We start from the raw sequence: 22100 nt of genomic DNA on the forward strand, positions 1-22100 counted from the left end.
CAGGTCAGGTGAGCAGGACTGAAACAGAACTGCCATGTGTATGCACCATGGTAAGTTAATCATACTACACCTCTTCTGCCTTTAAAAGACCGAGCTGTTCTTTGCAGAGAATGGTGAAGCCCTTGGGCTGCCGTGCTGCATCCAAAATGGTAGGTGTGAGCCAGTTGTCCATGAAGGAAACTACACAGCAGTCCCTGATGTCCCTCATACAGCAATCTTACTGAGGTCTTCAGTTTTATTTTTCAGAGACTGTACAGTTGCAAGAAAAAGTTTATGATCCCTTTGCAATTATCCATGTTAATTGCTCATAAAATATGGTCTGATCCCCATCTAAGTCGCAATAATAGACTAACACAATCTGTCTAAAAACTAATAACACTCAAACGATTGTACTTCTTGTCAATACTGAGTACACCAGTATTAAACAATCACATTTTAGCTTCTAAAAAGTATTGGAGATGTGGGTTGTAGGGGTGCTCTGCTGTATAAATATATATCAAAAACACACAAAGTCAGGTTACTGCCAGCCTGCTTTTCTCTAGAAAGATCTGTTTTTATGCACCATGCCTTGATCAAAGTAACTTTCCGAGAATCTTGCAAGAAGAATTGTAGAGATGCAGGAAGCTAGAAAAGGCTTCAAAAGCATTTCTAAAGACCTGAGTGTTCATCAGTCCACAGTAAGAGAAATTGTCTACGAATGGAGGAAATTCAGTCCTGTTGCTACTCTCCCTAAGAGTGGACATCCTGCAATGATCACACCAAGAGCACAATGTGCAATGCTGAAGGAGATGAAAAAGAACCCAAGGGTAACTGCAGAAGTCTCTAGAACTTGCTGAAGTCTCTGTTTTTGTGTTCACTTTAAGAAAAACACTGAACAATAGTGGTGTTCATGGAAGGACACCACGGAGGAAAGCTCTGCTCTCCAAAACAAGTCATTGCTGCACATCTCAAGTATGCAAAAGACTACCTGAATGTTCCACAATGCTTCTGGGGCAATGTTCTCCGTACAGAAGAGACAGAAGCTGAACTTTTTGGGAGAAGTGCACACCACTATGTCAGGAGGAAAAAGGGCACTGCACACCAAAACCAAAACCTCATCCCATCTGTGAAAGGTGGTGTGAGGAGCAACCTGGTTTGGGGCAGTTTTGCTGCCTCAGGGCCTAGACGGCTTGCAATCCTTGAGGAAACAATTAATTCAATATTCTATCAAGACATCATACTGGAGAATGTCAGGATAACATTCTGATTTCTTAGTGTCCAGTTTCCAACACTATTCGAACAGAATGAAAGAGTAGACCAACTTTGAAGTTCTTTGTTCTTTGTAATTTCAAATAATCAGCCTTTATTGTTTGTATCAGAAATTGGGGCTCTCAAACTTCTGGTAATTACATTCACCATTTCCCATTCCTGTCTTCCCTCTCTCATCTTATCTCCTTACCCGTTCATCATCTCCCTCTGGTACTCCTCCCCCCTCCCTTATTTCCATTGTCTTCTATGCTCTCCTGTCAGATCCACCTCCTCCAGCCCTTTACCTTTTTCAGCAATCAACTTCCCAGCTCTTTACTTCACCCCTCCCTCTCTCCCAGTTTCACCTACCACCTTGTACTACTTCCTCTCTATCCCACCTTCCTACTCTGACCTCTCCCCTTTCCAGTCCTGATGAAGGGCCTCAGCCCAAAACTTCAATTATTTACTCTTTTCCATAGATGCTGCCTGGCCTGCTGAGGTCCTCCAGCATTTTGTGTGTGTTGTTTTGGATTTTCAGCATCTGCAGATTTTCTTGTGTTTGGCATTCTGATATCAGCTTAGTTACCATCAGCTCTGTACCATTAGCTCAGTTTTTCTCTATCCTTACTTGCCATCTGTCTTCTAAATATTTCTAGCAACTGCAGTTTTTTTGCCCTATGATTTAACTTTTTTATTATAAACCAGAATAATTTCAGATACATTATTGAAATTGTACCGGTTCCAATTCTGGTAAAGTGATTATCTGATTTGGTCCAAATTCTGTTTCACTATTTTTTTGTGTTGGGGAGGTGGAGAATATTCCCTTCACAGCACAGGGTGGCTAATTACAACAGTATTTGCAAATGCGCACTGCCCGAGATCATCAATCAAAAATTAAATCTGTTCCAATTGAAAATAAGAGTAGTTTATCTGTGGTTGCATATCACATGATTGAGTTGATTCCTTGGTGATAGTCTGCAGCAGTTCAAGAAGATGACTCACCATATAGTTCAAGAGCAGTAAATTTATGACCTTGGCAGTAGTGCTAATGTCAACTACCCCTCCAAAAAAAGGAATGAAAAATAAATTAATGCCAAGCCATGAATTTTGGTAGGAAATGAACACCAGCAGCAGATTCAAGCTTTTCCCACAAATCAAGTATTTTCCTCATTTTTATTTCTAATTTTATTTTTTTATATATATTCCAAATCTAGTATCACTAAATGTGTGTTTTGAAGTGAAAACAAGCTAAGGAAAGATAACTTGTAATATGTAGTAATAGTATTTCTGACAATATACTAAATTTCTCATGTATTTGCTGCATAGGTTCTTTTACTTCAGATGCTTTCATCAAAAGAGAAGCACTACATTTCTTTTTAAATGTAAGCACGTGTTTGGTAGTGGCAGCATGGGAAGGCATTAGTGGAGAATGGGACAATGGTTCTGTCTGGTGGTGAGTGAGCAAGAGGAATAATTTGTGAATGTGGAGCCATGGCCTGACATATTTCTTTGGTTGCCTTGGTATTCCGATTCAGTGCTCCCTGTAATTGCAGCCAAGCTGGTGAAAGACCACTAGCTTTCGATGCCAATGTCCCTGAAGAATGATCCTGGAATGCTAGGCTTAGAACCTGCAGCTTCCAAATCCCTTTCACTATAAGGAGCAGAAGTCTGGACTGACCTGCTGATGGGTAACAGTAACATATAGGTAAGGAAGCTTACTTTTAGTTTACTGGATTAAGCATGAGTTCTCATGGCAGTTGGGGGACTTTAATTTGACCAATGACATCTGGAGTTTTAATCTTTAAAAAAATCATTGATCTCAGTAATGGTTCCTATAAATCCATGGGATTATTAACCCATCTCCTTACCTTTGGATAATGCAATGCCCCAATGTAGTTGACTCTTAACTACCACCGGCAATATCAGTGTTGTCAACATCCAATGGCCAAATAAATAACTTTAAAAGAGTATCAGTGGAGTTAACGTTTGTCATACTGTAAATACTATTACCCTGAAAGAAGTATTTGTGCTGAACAGGCTGCCACATCAACAATCCTGGTGTTCTACTGAGCAAATTTGAGGAGTTGCTGGTCATGGGCATCATTGTGAAAACAATAGGTATTTATAATCTTGGTTCCGGGTAATTACCTGGCTGGGTGGAAATACTTGGGTATTTTCAAGGAGAAAAGGGACCAGAGTGGGGTTTAATAGAGGAGGAAGTTATTAGTGCATGCTGAGAGCACCTGCAGATTGTAAATCAGAACAGGTTGCAGAATGATTGGGAAACATTATATTAAGATAACATCCAGACTTGAGCGTTTTGTTATATTCAATAGCTTTCATTCTCTTAGCCCAGTGCTGGCTGTCAACTTTGAAAAGACTTTACTTCCTCTCAGCCAATTGAAGTTTGTTTCAACTCTATTTCAGGGGCTGATGAGGTTGTTGGGATCCAAATGTAGATCAGGAAGTGCTTGATCATACTCATAGTCATACTTTATTGATCCTGGGGGAAATTGGTTAAAAAAATACAACAAATAACTAAGTTAAAAAGTTTAAAAGTAAGAAACTACAGAGCAACTGTAACAGGCTGCATGCACGACCGGCACATGCACACTACTTGATGGGATGAGTAGGTAGATCAGGGAGAGGAGAGATACTGGTGCACTTTTCACTGAACTTGCAATGTCTTCCCCGCAAAGCTTTCCTGAATGCTCTTTTTTTAAAATTGATATCACTCCAACAAATACCCAAAATTGGTGAGGGTGTTTCTTTTGTAAGAGTCTTTTTGGGCATTCTTAAAGTATTTACTCTTTCTTTCTGTTGTGATGGAGATCAGAGTCGAATGATTCTGATGTCAGACGTGAAGAATATGGACTACCCATCGGAGTTGGCTGATGGAATTTAGAAGCTCTGTAGAGGATTTTTAGTCTGGGAGAAGTATACTTTATCCTGCTAACAGATTTGGAGGATTGGTTATATTTCTCCACATCTTTGTGCTGTCTGCTGTAGGTCATCCATCATGGGGCAGCCGGAATCATTCGCTGGATGGGTAATGATCTTTGTGCTCTGTGTCTTAATCTTCCATCTTTTCCTTCGAATAGCCAAAGGCCTTGCTGGCACACTTTAGACGTGGTGTCAAAGTTTCATCATGGATGTGCTTTGTGCTTTGAAAGGAAGATTATCAGAAGCCCTTTCGTGCCGCCCAGTGAAGAGTCAGCAGTGACTTGGATCTTGGTCTCTTGACTGCATGTAGCCTTTGACTCTACAAAGTGAGAGGGACTACTAAGAGTATTTCATCACCATGCTATGTCAGCAACATGGTGCATGCAAGTAGAATTCCAGCCAATAGATCTGCCTAGGGATAGATGGTGGAGGAAGGTTCTGCATTGTTCTAATATTGCATCTCATTCCCAGCAAACTTATTGCTGGATTGGAACTAATCTTCAAAGCAATTAAATTAACCAATGACTGCTGCCTTTACTCCAGAGCCAAGATCATTCCAGCATCTGTAATAGCGCTACAATACATGTAACGTTTGGAGTTGTGCCCAGTTTGAGGCTGATCTCTAATTCTCTCAGGCATTCCTTGCTTCGACACCTGTCTGTAGAAGTAAAAGATTTTTGTGCCAGTTCTATTAAAAAGGGGTGGCTGTTGCTATCCAATTTTGTAGAAGAGCAGGTTGGTCTCGTGGAAAAGGAATCCAACGTTGCGAAAATGTTCTGCTGCATGGACATGGTTATGCATGTTGTTGAACAAAATTAGTTAAACATGGAAAGCAGGCACAAATGGGCTCTGGCCACATGTTCTTTCTCTGCTCCCTTGATCATCCCTTCTGCACACCCGGCTGCCCCCTTTTCCATTTTCCTCCTGCCCTACCGTTCTATTCTCCTCCCCCTCACCCCATCAACAATGCCAACATCTCACACTCTCCTGGGGTGAGACCATTCCACCATCCTGCCACTTGTCCACCCTGAGACTGCCAGTTACTTCTCTCCAAGGTTACAAATACCATGCAACCAAAGGATTCAGCTCAGCCCAGACCCTGTGTCCTCCCTTGAAAATCCTTGGGAGAGACATTAGTTCCTCTCTCAATGCTGCCTGTTATCTGTGGCCTCTTGGTGCTCTGCAGTTCGGTGGGTCTCAGCATATGATTTGCTGGTTGAGGGAGGCAGATCTGTTCTGCAGGAGTTTCTCACTCAGCTAGTGTTATTCGGTGTGTAGAATGACCAGAAACCTATAGAACCTCAGAATCAGCCCAATAATGACTGGAAAACTTTACCTGATTGTCAAGATAAAAGGGAGGTGCATATCCCTTCCTACCAGAAAGGTGCTGGTAATCAGCAGAATCTGGATGGTAATCATGAACCACTGAAAATTATGCAGGCTCAGAAAGAAATTAGGAAGGCAAACATTGAAATTGCATTTTTTTTAACAGTGGTAGCCATGTCCTGTTCTAATTATACCAGAGCCTGGTGAAGCTACATTTGGAATATTATATAGATAATTGTTTATATATTGAATTCAAGCTTGCATTGCTTTAAAATAAACCCTAATTAATTTCCAAAATGTGCTTTTGTACGTGGAATCTTGTTTACCATATGTTATTCTATATTCATTTCCCAAGGTATTCATCTAAGGTTCAGATTGAACTTATTATGAACATGTGCTTTTATCATTTCTTATTCTCTTTCAGCTAATCTGGCATATGCATCCACTGCTCGATTAAATGCAATTTACTAATTGCTAAGGCAGATTAAGGCATTTAAAATGTCATAATTTTACAATTTGCTCTCAAATCATTTATACCCTTTCATATACTGCACTCCCAACTTCTACAATACCATATAACTGCACATCTTTTTGTTTTCTAAAGTCTGTTCTTTTCTAAAGAATTCGCTAGAGGTCATATGATGCCATTTTTTTAAAAAATGAAGCTAAGAAAGAAATCATGGATCACATTATGCCTATACTTGTGATGCAATGTGAATGAGGTACTGTCAACCTATCATGGGCCCTTTTCCCAGTCATCATTTTCATAAACTTCATCTTTTTAAAATAATAATACATTTACTTAAGCAATGAAGTTGTTTTTTCTTCTTCAGTTGATCCTACTCTTGACAGTCTTCCTTCTGGCATCTATCTCGTATGATATCGTATCTGTAAAATAGGGGCCGTGCACAATCCTGATTTGATGGAGACAACCGCGAGAGCATGGAGGAACATCTGGAGTAACTTCTGAAATGCCCGCTTCGCTGCCGCTGCTACTGTGAGATCGAGAATCTCCGGAGGGAAGGCCCCAAAATCCTTGGCTTTTCCTGCTGCTGGCTACCAAGGCTGGGGTCAAAGCGTTCAGCAGAGATGGTGCTCGGTGCTTGGTGTCAGAGGGCTGGTTGGAGCTTGATGTTTTTGGACAACTCAGAGTCAGACTGTGGTCGGGTATGGCAGGGAGAGTTCTCTTCCTTCTCTCATCTGCATGAGATGTGGGACTTTCGAGAGACTTTGAACTTTTTACCGTGCTCACACCCTGTTCTTCATCAAGTTATGGTATTGCTTGCACTGTTGTAACTATATGTTATAATTATGTGGTTTTTGTCAATTTTTCAGTCTTGGCCTGTCCTGTGTTTCTGTGATATCACACGGGAGGAATATTGTATCATTTCTTAATACATGCATTACTAAATGACAATAAAAGAGGACTGCGTGTCCTCATAATCTAATCTAATCCTGCAGCATTGAATCACAAAAATTCTCCCTAATCCACTGCAGCCTTACTAATTTGCAGACATTCAACACCGGTTGCCCCATATATAAAATCTGAAATCTTCTTTATATTTAATGCTTTTCCTACCAGCACCTGTTCAGTTAGAACATACAGATGAATCTGCAAATATATATATCTCTGTACCTCTACCTAGTACAAATTGACTTAGTTTGGCAGAGGAGCTGCGTGGTCTTGGTCATGGTGAGGGACAGGTGTTGCCTGTTTGCAGCCGCCAAGAAGGGAGGCATCAGAGTCGCTGGAGTGGAGTGGAGGTGTCGCATGGTATATAGGCTGCAATCGGTGCTGCTCTCCAGCATTCGCTCAGCAGAAGACAAGATGGTGTTCAGCTTGCTGCTGTGCAAAGCTGACTTGTCTCTGTGCTGAACTGGGGCTGCAGCCTGCAGCTAAGGGGCTCCTGAATTGGCTGGTTTTGTGGCTGTGGACTCATGTTTGTGAACTCCAGTTCTGGATGTTATTTGCTTACTTGTATTATTTGTATGGTTTTTCTTGCACATATTGGGTGTTTGATAGTCTTTTTTTTAAATGGATTCTATTTGGTTTCTTTGTTGTGTGGCTGCTTGTAAGGAGACAAATCTTGTGCCTCATTATATAGCATACATACATGTAGTTTTATATTACATACATACTTTGATAATAAATGTACTTTGAATTATATACTGACTGCTTCCAAAAATGTGTTTAAATTTGAATTCTCTTTTCCTTGGATTCCACAGGTACTTGTAATCTTATAATTACCTGCTGTAAGTACAGATTTATCAGACTAATGAACAGAGGGGTTAAAATTGCTATCCTACCAAAGACATCTTCAGCTGTTTCTAAAGATTCAAAGAAAATTATGTTATCATCCAAAGTCCTATTAAACTTGTACAGGTATATGTTTTAATAATTCACTTCCTATCCTGTGAATGGACTTTTCTTTGTATCCAGTGAAAGACTCTTAGTGTACCAATCTATTGTCCTGCCAGCCTCTTTATATGCCAACTTTCTATGAAAAGGAGCTTAAAAGCAGTGACTTTCAAAACATGGAAATGGAAGTGTTAGTAAACCCAAAAACACTGTTTTATCTTCAAATTAGTGCAAAGGAAAAACCAAATATGGAACTTTTTATTATTTTGAAACCACATGACCAAAATACTATTGGAATTCATTGTTGTTTACTAGACATGACCTTTTCACATGAGAAGCATTAAGCATATAATATGTATTCTTGCTAAACAAGGAATAAGTGTTGTGGAGAGGGGTTGAACTTTTTACGAAGAAATGTCATTTTGTATCCAAAGTTTACCTGGTATATGGCATTAAGGTACTTTACTGAAATTGATGTTTGTGTCAGGTGAAAAGAGATTTTTATGTTCTCCGTGTGCAGCTGCATGCATTATCTCACAAATCGAAGTAGATGTATTCTGTAATCTGAGATATCTAAGATAATTATAATTTGCAAAATATAATATGTTCCAATTTATCCAAAAAATTTAATGTAAAATGGTTGAGTAGTAGTAGTTTGCTGACTCTAATATGCGTGTTTCCTCTGATCTGGGAAGCTGATGCAGTATTAGATCTATAAATTCAGTTTTCAGAGAAACTGGAGATAATTTTGTGTAAACTATAACCTGATATTATGACATATCCCATTTGAACTGATGGAACAGGCTGCAGCAGATAATGTATATGGTCTTTTTTTAGGCTAAGCAGTAAGTAATTTAAGCAACACACATCAAAGTTGCTGGTGAACGCAGCAGGCCAGGCAGCATCTGTAGGAAGAGGTGCAGTCGACGTTTCAGGCCGAGACCCTTCGTCAGGACTAACTGAAGGAAGAGTGAGTAAGGGATTTGAAAGTTGGAGGGGGAGGGGGAGAGGGAGATCCAAAATGATAGGAGAAGACAGGAGGGGGAGGGATGGAGCCAAGGGCTGGACAGGTGATAGGCAAAAGGGGATACGAGAGGATCATGGGACAGGAGGTCCGGGAAGAAAGACAAGGGGGGGGGGACCCAGAGGATGGGCAAGAGGTATATTCAGAGGGACAGAGGGAGAAAAAGGAGAGTGAGAGAAAGAAAGTGTGCATAAAAAAAAAGTAACAGATGGGGTACGAGGGGGAGGTGGGGCCTTAGCGGAAGTTAGAGAAGTCGATGTTCATGCCATCAGGTTGGAGGCTACCCAGGCGGAATATAAGGTGTTGTTCCTCCAACCTGAGTGTGGCTTCATCTTTACAGTAGAGGAGGCCGTGGATAGACATGTCAGAATGGGAATGGGATGTGGAATTAAAATGTGTGGCCACTGGGAGATCCTGCTTTCTCTGGCGGACAGAGTGTAGATGTTCAGCAAAGCGGTCTCCCAGTCTGCGTTGGGTCTCGCCAATATATAGAAGGCCACATTGGGAGCACTGGACGCAGTATATCACCCCAATATTACTGCGTCCGGTGCTCCCGATGTGGCCTTTTATATATTGGCGAGACCCGACGCAGACTGGGAGACTGCTTTGCTGAACATCTACGCTCTGTCCGCCAGAGAAAGCAGGATCTCCCAGTGGCCACACATTTTAATTCCACATCCCATTCCCATTCTGACATGTCTATCCACGGCCTCCTCTACTGTAAAGATGAAGCCACACTCAGGTTGGAGGAACAACACCTTATATTCCGTCTGGGTAGCCTCCAACCTGATGGCATGAACATCGACTTCTCTAACTTCCGCTAAGGCCCCACCTCCCCCTCGTACCCCATCTGTTACTTTTTTTTATGCACACTTTCTTTCTCTCACTCTCCTTTTTCTCCCTCTGTCCCTCTGAATATACCTCTTGCCCATCCTCTGGGTCCCCCCCCCTCCTTGCCTTTCTTCCCGGACCTCCTGTCCCATGATCCTCTCGTATCCCCTTTTGCCTATCACCTGTCCAGCTCTTGGCTCCATCCCTCCCCCACCCCCTCCAACTTTCAAATCCCTTACTCACTCTTCCTTCAGTTAGTCCTGACGAAGGGTCTCGGCCTGAAACGTCGACTGCACCTCTTCCTACAGATGCTGCCTGGCCTGCTGCATTCACCAGCAACTTTGATGTGTGTTGCTTGAATTTCCAGCATCTGCAGAATTCATGTTGTTTGCGAAGTAATTTAAGTAGTATATCATGTGATAATTGTGTGCTTATAATTATAAAACAAATTGAGTTTAGAGTAAGCTATGCATTTAACCTGGTATTATGTTCATATTTATGTGAATTGAGTATCAGCTTGCTTGACAATTAGTGAAAGATTACAGAAAACCAATATGTATTAATGTTGAGTATTCATTTTAAACTGCAAATGTGGCACAGATTTTTTTAAAAAATTGGATCCAAATACAGTGTCACCAAATTCTTTATGGTACGCATCATACAGACATCTGTTAACAATCTATAGTAGCTTGAAATACATTCAATTTGAATTAACGCATTACCAAATTAGTCCGCCTTATTTAATGCAAGTTGCCAGACTTTCTAAGATGATGAAACTAATGTTAGCTTAGCAGATTTATTTCTAGATGTTCGGCTGTTCAGATCCCACCCCTAGTGTAGATCAGACTGAACTGTGCAACATAGAAAAAGAGACTTGCTGTGGACTGAAAATCTGCTTAACCCTGCGAGACAAAGGGAAAGAAAAGCTTTTGCATCAAAGGTAAACTGACTGAGTTGAAAAATAAACATGAATGTAGGGGTTTAAGGCTGACATCTGGTCTGTATGATTTTCATTTTTTATAAATAGAATTTAAAAATGTTATATTTAGATCAAGAAAAAGTTCAGTAGAAATGAATATTGTGCTGCCTTTCCAGAGACGAGATAATAAGTAGTTTACATAGGAAATAATTTATAGAATTGCTGACCTAGTCATTATACTTTCAAATTTCAAAGTCCTGTGTACTTTTAAGTTGCCTTGTTGCTTTTGTAAAATTATATTTGTTGTAATTATAGCACCTAAAATTACACTTCAGATGTTTAACAAGTTATCTTTTAAGTGTTAAGAAGGCAGGTTTTGAAGTGTTAATAAAGCAGTAGAACATTGAGATAAAATTTGTCTTACTGGCTCTTAAAATTTTGTTTTTTTTTAGCCAGTGTTTGAATAGAAAAATCTATTAATCTTCCATGATGTTGCTTAACTTCCTCTAGAACACGCTTACCAAATATTACTGGTTATTTGAGTGTGTTGTTTTTTTTGGGATTAGTAATTTCAAATTCTAACGCTTCAGTTTAATTCTGGGATGATTGGGTGGTCAACTTCTGTTAAAATATTTACAATAAAATCCAACATAAATTAATGGCATGTTAATTTCATTTGTAGTTTTGATTACTTGCTTTGAAGGCGGTTGTGAAAATGATGGTAGATACTTTGTTTATTATATCTGTTTCAGAGCTGCAGAAGTACAAACTTACAGTATACACCAAGTCCACTGGATTGTACAAAGTAATTATCAATACCGAGTATGAAAGCAAATATCTTTTTTATGTTATAAATTGATCCATTTGCAGAACTCTGGAAAAAGTCAGTGGGTACCATGTTTTATTACACCAGATGAAAAAAAACTAGGTTGAGAAATTAGATAAAAATTGGAAAACTCTCATGTACGTGGATTAATAAAATATTCTGCATATTGCGTGTCATATTTTACTATTTTGTTCTTATATGCAAGTAAAGAATTCTAATGAATCAAATGAAGATGAAATTCAAAGTTAAAGAAATTCATAACTCTGGCAAAATGAGTAAAGTGAAAAAAGAAGCTAACTACTCCAATACAGATTATATGCGGGAACGTTTGCTTTTCATTAAAGCTACAGTACTGTTTGAATTTTGTATAATCTGCTGTAAAGCTGAACCTTATTTCCAGTGTTGCCAGGATAGGATGGCATTAAGTTTGCTTAGCCAGACTCTTTTATGTTGTGGTTATATGTTTGATGATAAATATAAACATTTTTTCCCATAGGTTTTGCCATCAGCAGGAAAAAGTAAGAGTTTCTTAGTATTGTTGTTTTCTGCCCCCGTACAGCCTATGCCACTTTATTCCTGCTTCTGTGACTGGCTGGCTGGCATTGAAAATAAAGGGAAGATAAATGAATGCAGGAGGTGTTTTGTCGAGGGAAGCTACAGCTTCCTTTATGCAACTTATGGCCATGGTAGCATAGTGGTTAGCATGACGCTATTACAGCTTGGGGCGTTTTGAGTTCAATTCCGGGGTGCTCTATAAGCACTTTGTGTGTTCTCCCTGTGTCTGCGTGGATTTCCTCTGGTAGCTCTGGCTTCCTCCCACAGTCCAAAGACCTATCAGTTAGTAGGTTAATTGGTCATTGTAAATTCTTCTGTGATTAGACCATAAGACCATAAGACAAAGGAGCAAAAGTTGGCCATTCGGCCCATCGAGTCTGCTCCGCCATTTTATCATGAGCTGATCCATTCTCCCATTTAGTCCCACTCCCCCACCTTCTCACCATAACCTTTGATGCCCTGGCTACTCAGATACCTATCAATCTCTGCCTTAAATACACCCAGTGACTTGGCCTCCACTGCTGCCTGTGGCAACAAATTCCATAGATTCACCCACCCTCTGACTGAAAAAATTTCTTCGCATCTCTGTTCTGAATGGGCGCCCTTCAATCCTTAAGTCATGCCCTCGCGTACTAGGCTCCCCCACCATGGGAAACAACTTTGCCACATCCACTCTGTCCATGCCTTTCAACATTCGAAATGTTTCTATGAGGTCTCCCCTCATTCTTCTAAACTCCAAGGAATACAGTCCAAGAGCGGACAAACGTTCCTTAGGCTGGTGTTAAATAGGTGGCATGGCTTGTTGGGCTGGAAGGGCCTGTTCGGCCCTGTACCTCTTTGTAAATAAATGTCTGCTCCTATAAATCTGTGAACAAACGCTCGGGCAGTGAGGTTTCCTACAATGACTGTGTCTAATTCTCCCATCTTGTTGGCTGCTGAACAATATCCAGCTGTGAACTCTGCAGCACCTCCTCTGCCTCTGAAGGAATTTGACTGGGCGTCTGCCTTTGGTTCCTTTCCAAGTGGCTGGAGTTGGAGTTTGTGACAATTAGAATTGTCATAATAACCCATCATTACTCAGTGTACAATAAAATACAGGAAATGAAGCCAAGTAGTACTTGTATATAGAAGCAGCCATTGGGTGTGGATTGTATTTTTTTTTATATAAGAAGAAGAGGTTGTGTTGAGGAAGTAGACACTGGGAAAGTGAAAGCTCCCCTTGTTATGTGGACGTGAGGATGAAAATTTAAGTCAGGGATATTGTTGTTGGGTATAAGCCAGGAGAATAGTTGGCATTATGACATACGTAAATTACATTCTTCTCGAGTGGGAAGGGTAGCTTTGATTGTGTTGATTTTATGCTGAGGACAATTTCTCGCCAAACCGTGGTTCAATATTAGGCATTTGAAAGAAGGAGTAATGCCCATGGATTAACAAATGAGAAAGTGAAGTAAACCTACTGTAACTTGGTTTCAAAAATGATTGGTAATGATGGTAAAGGTAAGAATGTAGTCATTTGATGAGCTCTGGTAGCAAGTAAAGGAATTATGAGGGTGGTGCTACTGAGCTGAACTCTCGAGAGACATTTGTGGTGAGTGCTATGGGCACTGAAGTTGAAGATCACAGGATGGTCAGAGAAGGTAAGAATCATAACAGTGTTATATTTCTGTGCTCTTTCACACATGGGACATTAAAGAAGTTCCATAGAAATACAGGTGCTAAACCCAGAAATCGACTCTTTGGGTTAGCCAGTCCATATTATTCCTCCACAATGTGAACTGCTCCCACAATTGTTACAGATCTAAACTATCCTTCACATTTATGCTTCAATTATTAATTCGGCTCCTCATACTGATAACCCTCTATTTTGCATTATTGCTTATTTTCCCTCTCATTATGACCTATAAAGTTCACTTCTGCCTGCAAAGTTGGATGAATGAACGGGTAGTAGTGCTGCTGTATACTGGGATCTCGTGTAGCTGGATAGTGTTAAACCATCAGCAAGGCGGGAGAATTGTGTTAACTGGAAAGTAGTTTATTGTTGTCAAGTGTACCGAGACACAGTGGAAAAGTTTTACTTTGCATGCCATCTGTGGAGATCATTCCAAACTTAAATACATTGAGATGGTACAAAGCGATGAACAATACCAAAGCAAAGCGTTTCTGCTTTTTCACATGTTTACAGGCCCGACCAGAGGAGGCATAAGGAGGCTGTAGCTTCTCGAGATAAAGCAACATCCAACCTATACTGTGCATATGTATTCAATTGTTCTGGAAATGCAAGAAATCTTGATTTAATACCTCAATATGCTTGGGATTACTCATCAAGGAAGGCATCATTGTCGGCAAAGAAACATTAAATCCTCAGGATCTTTCAGAACAAGTAAAGGCTAGGGTTGGGAATTTTTAATAAAGTATACAGGTATGGGAGGGAACGAGGGAAAATGAGAAAAGATGGAAGGCTGGAGGGTGAGAGATTAGATTAGATTCAACTTTATTGTCATTGTGCCAAGTACAGATACAAAGCCAATGAAATGCAGTTAGCATCTGACCAGAAATGCAAAGAATAGTGTTATTTACAAAATAACTGCGAATAAAAAGTAAGTGCTGCAGCACACAAATATAAAAGTACTGAGACAGTACAAAAATAGACTTCAAAAGATGGGCAGCACACACAAAATGCTGGAGGAACTCAGCAGGCCAGGCAGCATCTATGGAAAATAGTACAGTCAATGTTTCAGGCTGAGACCCGTCATCAGGACTGCTCAAAAATGGGTGTTGTGAAGGTGTAAATCATAGCTGAATCATTTTCACTGCTGAAAAACATGGGCACTATGGGCGCTATTCCTGAACTGCACGTAGAAAGCTGTAATTTCCTGAATTGAAGGATGAGGTCCTGTTCTTTAAACATGTATTACTACTCACTGGAATACAGGTTAGACAGGCAACCGAAGTGATGAATAAGCAGACTCGTTGGGTAATATTCGTAGACAGTACGGAGACATTCTACACAAAAAATACTCAGTCCACGTTTAGTCTGCTCATGGCAAAAGAGACCACATTGTGGAAATGATGAACTGTTTCCATTTGTGCAGGGTTCCCTTGGCAACAATTCCAGCACAATTGCACCTGGCAATAACTCAACGAGAAAGGCAAGAATGTTCCTTTTCCCTGACTGCCTGGTTGCTGGATACTACCACTATCAATTAACACAGTGTTGACCACAAAAGAAAACAAACTCAAGCTTGCATTGATTAGGATGATTCTTATATTGAATTATTAATTAAAACACAATTACTTTTCAAGGTCAGCCAGACAGTCTATCACTTTTTGATTAGAATATCTTTAAATTGTAAAATTTATGCTCTTAATCTCAATTATGAAAATCTATTTTCAATTATAATTAGTGTTAGCCTCATAACTGGAAATTTAAATTATTCAAATATATTGACTTTGATAATTAACTATTGCTTTCATTTTCCCACCACATGTTCCATATTATGCTGTCATGGTATTACACTCATTGAGCTGCTATGTGGTTCTGAAGTTGTCAGATGGCATTGTTCCAGACCTGCTAATTATTTTGGATTTTGCTGTTTGGTGGTTGTGTGTGTGTGTATGTTTCTGATTTGTGCCCTATTCAAGGAGTACAGAATGCACATATGCACTCCGTGGCCACTTTATTAGGTACCTCCTGTATGTCGGAGGTCTTCTGCTGGTGTAGTCCATCCATTTCAAGGTTCAACGTATTGTGCATTCTGAGATACTTTTCTGCACACCACTGTTGTAACGCGTGGTTATTTGAGACACTGTCAGCTTCCTGCCAGCTTGAGTCAATCTGGCCATTTTCCTCTGACATCTCTCATTAACAAGCCATTTTTGCCCACAGAACTGCTGCTCACTGGATGGTTTATTTTTGTTTCTTGCACCATTTTCTGTAAATTCTTGAGGCTGTTGTGTGTGAAAATCCCATGTGATTAGTAGTTTCTGAGATATTCAAACCACCTGTCTGACATCAACAAGCATTCCATAGTCAGAGTAATTTAGATCACATTTCTTCCCCATTCTCATGTTTGGTCTGAAGCACAACTGAACCTCTTGACCATGTCTGCGTGCTTTCATGCATTGAGTTGGTGCCACATGATTGGCCGATTAGATTCTTGCATTTATGAGCAGGTTTACCTAATAAAGTGGCTACTGGGTGTAAAGCAACACACACAAAATGCTGGTGGAACGCAGCAGGCCAGACAGCATCCATAGGAAGAAGCACAGTCGACGTTTCAGGCCGAGACCTTTCGTCAGGGCTAACTGAAAGAAGAGATAGTAAGAGATTTGAAAGTGGGAGGGGGAGGGAGAGATCCAAAATGATAAGAGAAGACAGGAGAAGGAGGGATAGAGCTAAGAGCTGGAAAGTTGATTGGCAAAAGGGATACAAGGCTAGAGAAGGGAGAGGATCATGGGACTGGGAGGCCTAGGGAGAAAGAAAGAGGGAGGGGAGTGTCAGAGGAAGATGTAGAGCAGGCAAGGAGTAATTGTGAGAGGGACAGAGAGAGAAAAGAGAGAGAGAGAAAAACAAGGAAAATAAATAAATAAATAAATAAATAAATAAGGGATGGGGTAAGAATGGGAGGAGGGGCATTAACGGAAGTTAGAGAAGTCAATGTTCATGCCATCAGGGTGTAAATCTAGACCTATCTGATAACTTAAACACCAAACTCTTAAAATATATCAACTTACTTCACCTCCACTCCCTACCCACTCACCTTCCCCCTCACTTGGTCTCAACTATCTCCTGCCAGCTTGTACTCCTTATCTCCCTTCACCTCCTTATTTTGACTGCTGCCTCTTTCCTTTCCAGTCTTGATGAACAGTCTTGGCCTAATACCTAAATGATGCCTGACCTGCTAAGTTCCTCCAGCATCTTGTGCGTGATGCTCAAGATAACCAGCATCTGCAGAATCTCGTGTTTATAGCTTTAAATGTAATAAGTTTTCCCTTTATTTACGCCTTGGCTACAGAAAGGGAAGCGGGTAGAATTTAGGATATTGATGTCTCCCCTCCCCCCACAAGCATAAAGTACTGAGCAAAAGTCATAGGTATGTGCCTAAGACTTTTGCACATTTCTGTATTTATCAATGTGGAGCGGATAGCGAGTTTGTGAATCTGATGGGAGCAAAGAATGCTGGAGCATCGCGGGAGGGGTCTGGGACAGGAGGCAGAGAAGTGGTGCTGAGGTGATGGGTGGGAGTGGCGTGGGTGCAGACACATCTTGCCCTGAGACACTAAGTAAGGTCATTTGATTCCAAACAACTGGTTAGTGATCATTACAGAATGTCTCTCTGGTGCTTCCCTCTGCCTTCCCCTTTTCCCAACCGTGATTCCCCTCTCCCTGCTCCCTTCCCACTCTCAGTCCACAACAGAGATACATTTCTGAATCAGATTTATCATCACTCTCATATCTCATGATTTTTTTTTGCAGTAGCAGTATAGCGCAATACATAAAATTACTAAGGCACTGTGCAAAAGTCTTAGGTTCCCTAACTATATAATAGGATTAGAAAGAACCTCAGTGAAATTTAAAGGCCAGGATACGATTCTAATTTGGCACATTATATTATGAAATGTCTGTGTAGGTCAGCGAGGGCATGGTTATATGATGGACAGATTTTGGTCAAACTGGTGTTTCTCAAGGATAGATTAAAGTGTCAGCTGGGAATGTGTCAAGTGAAGACTAGTTTGTACGGGACAAAGGTGCGTTGAAAGGTTTCATTGGTAGAAAAACTGTGTGATGTAAATGGAAACATGTAGATAGAAATCCTGTCTTTGAAAGTTCAAATATTAAATTCTGATTGAGAAATTTGGTTTCATGCTTCTAACCTCAGTTGTATCAGATGGAACTTTGAGATTTTAAGCACTCTAATTAGGTATGGAAAGATGGATGGTGAAGGATGGAGTTCACTGCAGGGGCCAAAGATCGATGGGTTTTGTATCCTACTGGATGCATGGTGAGGAGTCCAAAGGCAAAGAGCAGTTGAGAAATCAGGGAGTGAAGGAATGGAGCTCTGTTTCTTTGGTGATTGTGTACAATGACATTTTCTTTAGAAGATGATACCTGCTTTGGCTCAATATGTGGAGAGGGAAGGTGAAAGCATTAAAGATGGATGTTTAGGGCAGAGCTGAGGTGTGAAGGAAACAACAGTGGTGATTGTAGATTTCCGTTGAGAGGTAGGTCAAAGAGAATATATCAATGAATGCCATTCGTGACATTGGTTTATGCCATTTCATTAGCCTGAGAGTGATGGATGTGAATTCAAGTTATGGAGCTAAGAGTAAAATGTAGGTACACAAGGCTCTTAAATCATTGGAACGAGAATTTGGAATTAGCAATAATGTTTTTCAATCATACAGCTTAAATTCCATTTTTTGTATTGATCAAAGGTAAAGAGAGAGGTAATATGGCTTTGTAAAATCTCTGGTTCCCTTTGTATGAGGAACAATTAGTTTGGGTTCTGCTATGTTACATTACAAAGTACAATATGTAATAACAAAACACATCGAAAAGAGCAAGAAAAAATTATACAGAGCCAAAACATATTTATGAAAAAGAAATTATGCTTGACCTATCTGTTGAAGATATGACTGTACTCGCTGGAATTCAGAAGAATGAGAGGAGATCTTATAAAAACATATAAAATTATGAAAGGGATAGATAAGATAGAGACAGGAATGTTGCCTCCACTGGTAGGTGAGACTAAAACCAGGGGACATAGTCTCAAGATTCAGGGGAGTAAATTTAGGACAGAGATGGTGCCAGAGAGGGGGGTGGGGGGAGAGTATATATGTTCTGTTTCCACCTAGCAGAAGATGTCTGCAACCTGTGCAACTGACAAATCCATTCCACTAGTCTCCAAAACACTTGTTCATATGTATTGGGTCCATAAGTGGTTGTGACCTGGAGATGACCTATGTTTGAATTCCTGTTGTAGAGTGCAAGACAGATTCAGACAGAATGAAGACATTGAAAAAATATATATTCGTCTTATTCCTCTACTCAAAATGCACTGCTGTTTCACATTATGCTGCAGTTGTGAATTGGAAATGCAGTACTGACTGGAATTATTGCTGCTTCTGGAAATTGTAAATTAAAATTCTGAGCTTTATAAAAGAATAATCAAGCAGCACCAGGCAGTTCATCTTGATTCCTTTACTCTAAGTGTGACTATCACTATTAAGACCCTTGGACCCAGGTACCAGCAAGCATTTTCTAATTATTTCAAAAAAAAGTTGGAGCCCTCTGATTCATAGATAATAACTTTCCATTTCTCATGATCTATTTAACAGTAGAGATGGTAATGACCTGTTCAAATGGAGTGCGCAAAGAAAAGTTAAAATAAATAGTTCAATAATTCAAATTATTGAACTTCTGAATATTGATTTTTTTTTGTGGAGCCAATGGAACTGAAAAAATTGGTGATTTTTATTTTTATGTTCCAGTGCCTTGAATGTACAAAACATTCCAGATATTTGTTGCACATCTGATGATCAGATTGTGAGCTGGGTTCATTAATCAAACACTAATAAGCTTTCAACAGCTTGGTGGATTAGAGGAACTAATATTTTCAGATGATGGCCTTGATTAATTACTTCTCAGTGGAAGTGTGAATTGGACATTTATGTTTCTTTGTGTTTATTTTTAAAAAAAAGCCATGCTGTTCACACAGCATTTACCTCTTTGTGAAATGTGACAATAAGTAAATATAACAAATCAGTAGACGGATAACAGTGATGGCTGAGGTAAAACAACATGTTATTGACAAAACAATGAAAGCCAATGGCCACTCAACATGTTCCAAATGCCAGGTGCAGGGAAATTACAAGGGATGAATCAATAGGATAAATTCTAGATGATCTTTTCTGAGCAGAGGGGAGCCATAGACTAACGTTCATAGAAGAGGTATATAAAAAAGGTATTTAAATTTACGTCAGCTCATTTAGAGGCATTGGTAAATGAAGAATCATGCAAAATTTCTCAAGTAAAATGCTTTGTTTTAAATAATTGTTGTGTGAGTTTGAGTTTCTGACTTGCACACAGCCGGGCAAGGTATTTTAAAGTTCATAATTAATCTTCTGAATGGCCTACATTTTAATTCAGCTCTTAATTGGAACAAGGGTCCACAGGAAAATAAGAGCAGGAATAGGGCTCACAAAGCTGCCTGACCAATCTATCTGAACATGACTACCCTTTCCTGGCCTTCACCTCAGCTCTCCTGTTCTCATTGCTCTGAATTTCCCACTCGAATAAAAAAAATATTTACCTGCTCTTTAAAAACTTCCACTGTTGTCTGCACAACCTTCCTGGGTAGAGAATTCCTGGGATCCACCACACTCTGTTTTAAGTAACTTGCCTCTTGTAACTGCATCATCTTGTTTGATGTTATTCAATAAGTTGTTACTTATTGTCACCTTGTTCCGCCCGCCGTTGATGTATGTATATTTCAGTCAGTCTCCTCTCATTCTCCAGCACTCAACAGAAAACAGGTCTGTTACAGCCATTTGTGATGGAAAACCCTCACTTTCCAGGAATTAGCTTAGCAAATCTCTTCTAGATTGTCTTTAATGCTACTATATTCTTGATTAAGGAAATCTAGGCCATGGTTCAGGTGCAGTCCCACCATCACCTGGTACAATTGTGATAATACTACTCTATTTTCAAATTTCAGTGGCGGCGCTGAAGGCCAATATATTATTTGCTGCCTAATTACATCTGAACCTTTCTGGGTTTAATCTACAAGATCCCTCTGTATCTCTTAATACAGATAATTGTCTATCATTTGCCTCATCCGGCAATGATTCATAACCTCACACTTTCTCAGTTAAAGACCATTTGCCAAACTTCTGCCCACATATCCAACCATTTATGTCTATTGAAGGAGCCATGTATCCTCATTGCATAAATGCAAGAGATTCTACAGATCCTGGAAATCCAGAGCAACACACACAAAATGCTGAAGGAACTCAGCAGCTCAGGCAGCATCTATGGAAAGGATTAAGCAGTTAATATTTTGGGTTGAGAGCTTTCATCAGGACTGGAAATGAAGGAGTAAGAAGGTGAAGGGAAGAAGTACAAGTTGGCAGCTGAGGGGGGGAAGTGGGGGGTGGAGGAGGAGAGTGAAGCAAGAAGCTGGGTAGTGATTGGTGGAACAGGTAAAGGGCTGAAGAAGAAGAAATCTGTAAGGAAAGGGCAGTGGACAATAGGAGAAAGTGAAGGAGGAGAGGCACCAGAAGGAGGTGCTGGGCAGGTGAGGTGAAGATAAAGGATCAGAGTAGGGAAAAAGGATGGGAGGGGTGGGGTTAAGAAATTACCAGAAACTGGAAAAAATCAATGTTCATGCCTTTGGATTGGAGACTATCCATCCACCACAAAAGGTGGGATTCCCATTTCAGTTCAACTTCCCATTCCCATTTCAACATTTCCGTCCATGGCCGCCTCTATGGCTGTAACGTGACCCTTCTCAGGTTGGAGTAGCAACATGTCATATTCCATCTGAACTCTGATTTTCGATGTGAGATATTTCCCTTAAACTACATGTGGGATTATACTCCCTATTGTGCTGTTGACTTGTGGAGGCAGTGCAACCAAGAGTTAGATCATAAGACATAGGAGCAAAATTGAGCCATTTTTCCCCTCCTCAGCCTTCTCTCTGTAACCCTTGTCGTGGCCAATCAAGAACTTTTCAATCTCTGCCTTAGATATACATAAAGACCTGGCCTCCACAGATGCCTGTGGTCACAAATTCCACAAATTCACCTTCTCTGTCTGAAGAACTTTCTCCACCTTCTTGTCCTAGACTGCCCCACCAAGGGAAGTATCCTTTCCACACCTACTTTGTCTAGGCTTTTCAACATTTGACACTGGCAGCCAACCAGACGAGGACCCTTTTATTCCCACTCGCTGCCTTCTGCCAAATGGCTAATACTCTAACCGTGTTAGTAACTTTCCTGTAATACCATGGGCTTTTAACTTGGTAAGCAGCATCATGTATAGCACCTTGTCAGGCCTCCTGAAAGTCCAACTATACCATCTCCACTG

General features: G+C 40.3%; 1 protein-coding gene across 3 annotated transcripts in view; it reads left to right on the forward strand.

Moving 5' to 3' along the window:
- Nucleotides 1-2826: 2826 nt before the first annotated feature.
- LOC134349018 (augurin-like) overlaps nucleotides 2827-22100 on the forward strand; it is a 31736-nt gene continuing 12462 nt past the window's right edge. Inside the window, exon 1 of one of the 3 annotated variants that reach the window (XM_063052862.1) lies at nucleotides 2827-2932. The gene's annotated coding sequence lies outside the window, so the exon portion shown is untranslated. Of the gene's footprint in view, nucleotides 2933-10527; nucleotides 10651-13130; nucleotides 13651-22100 lie in introns of those variants that run through there. The other 2 variants (XM_063052861.1, XM_063052860.1) reach the window with 2 other exon arrangements.

The sequence above is a fragment of the Mobula hypostoma genome, chromosome 7 (assembly GCF_963921235.1).
Source record: "Mobula hypostoma chromosome 7, sMobHyp1.1, whole genome shotgun sequence".
NCBI classification, from domain to species: domain Eukaryota; kingdom Metazoa; phylum Chordata; class Chondrichthyes; order Myliobatiformes; family Myliobatidae; genus Mobula; species Mobula hypostoma.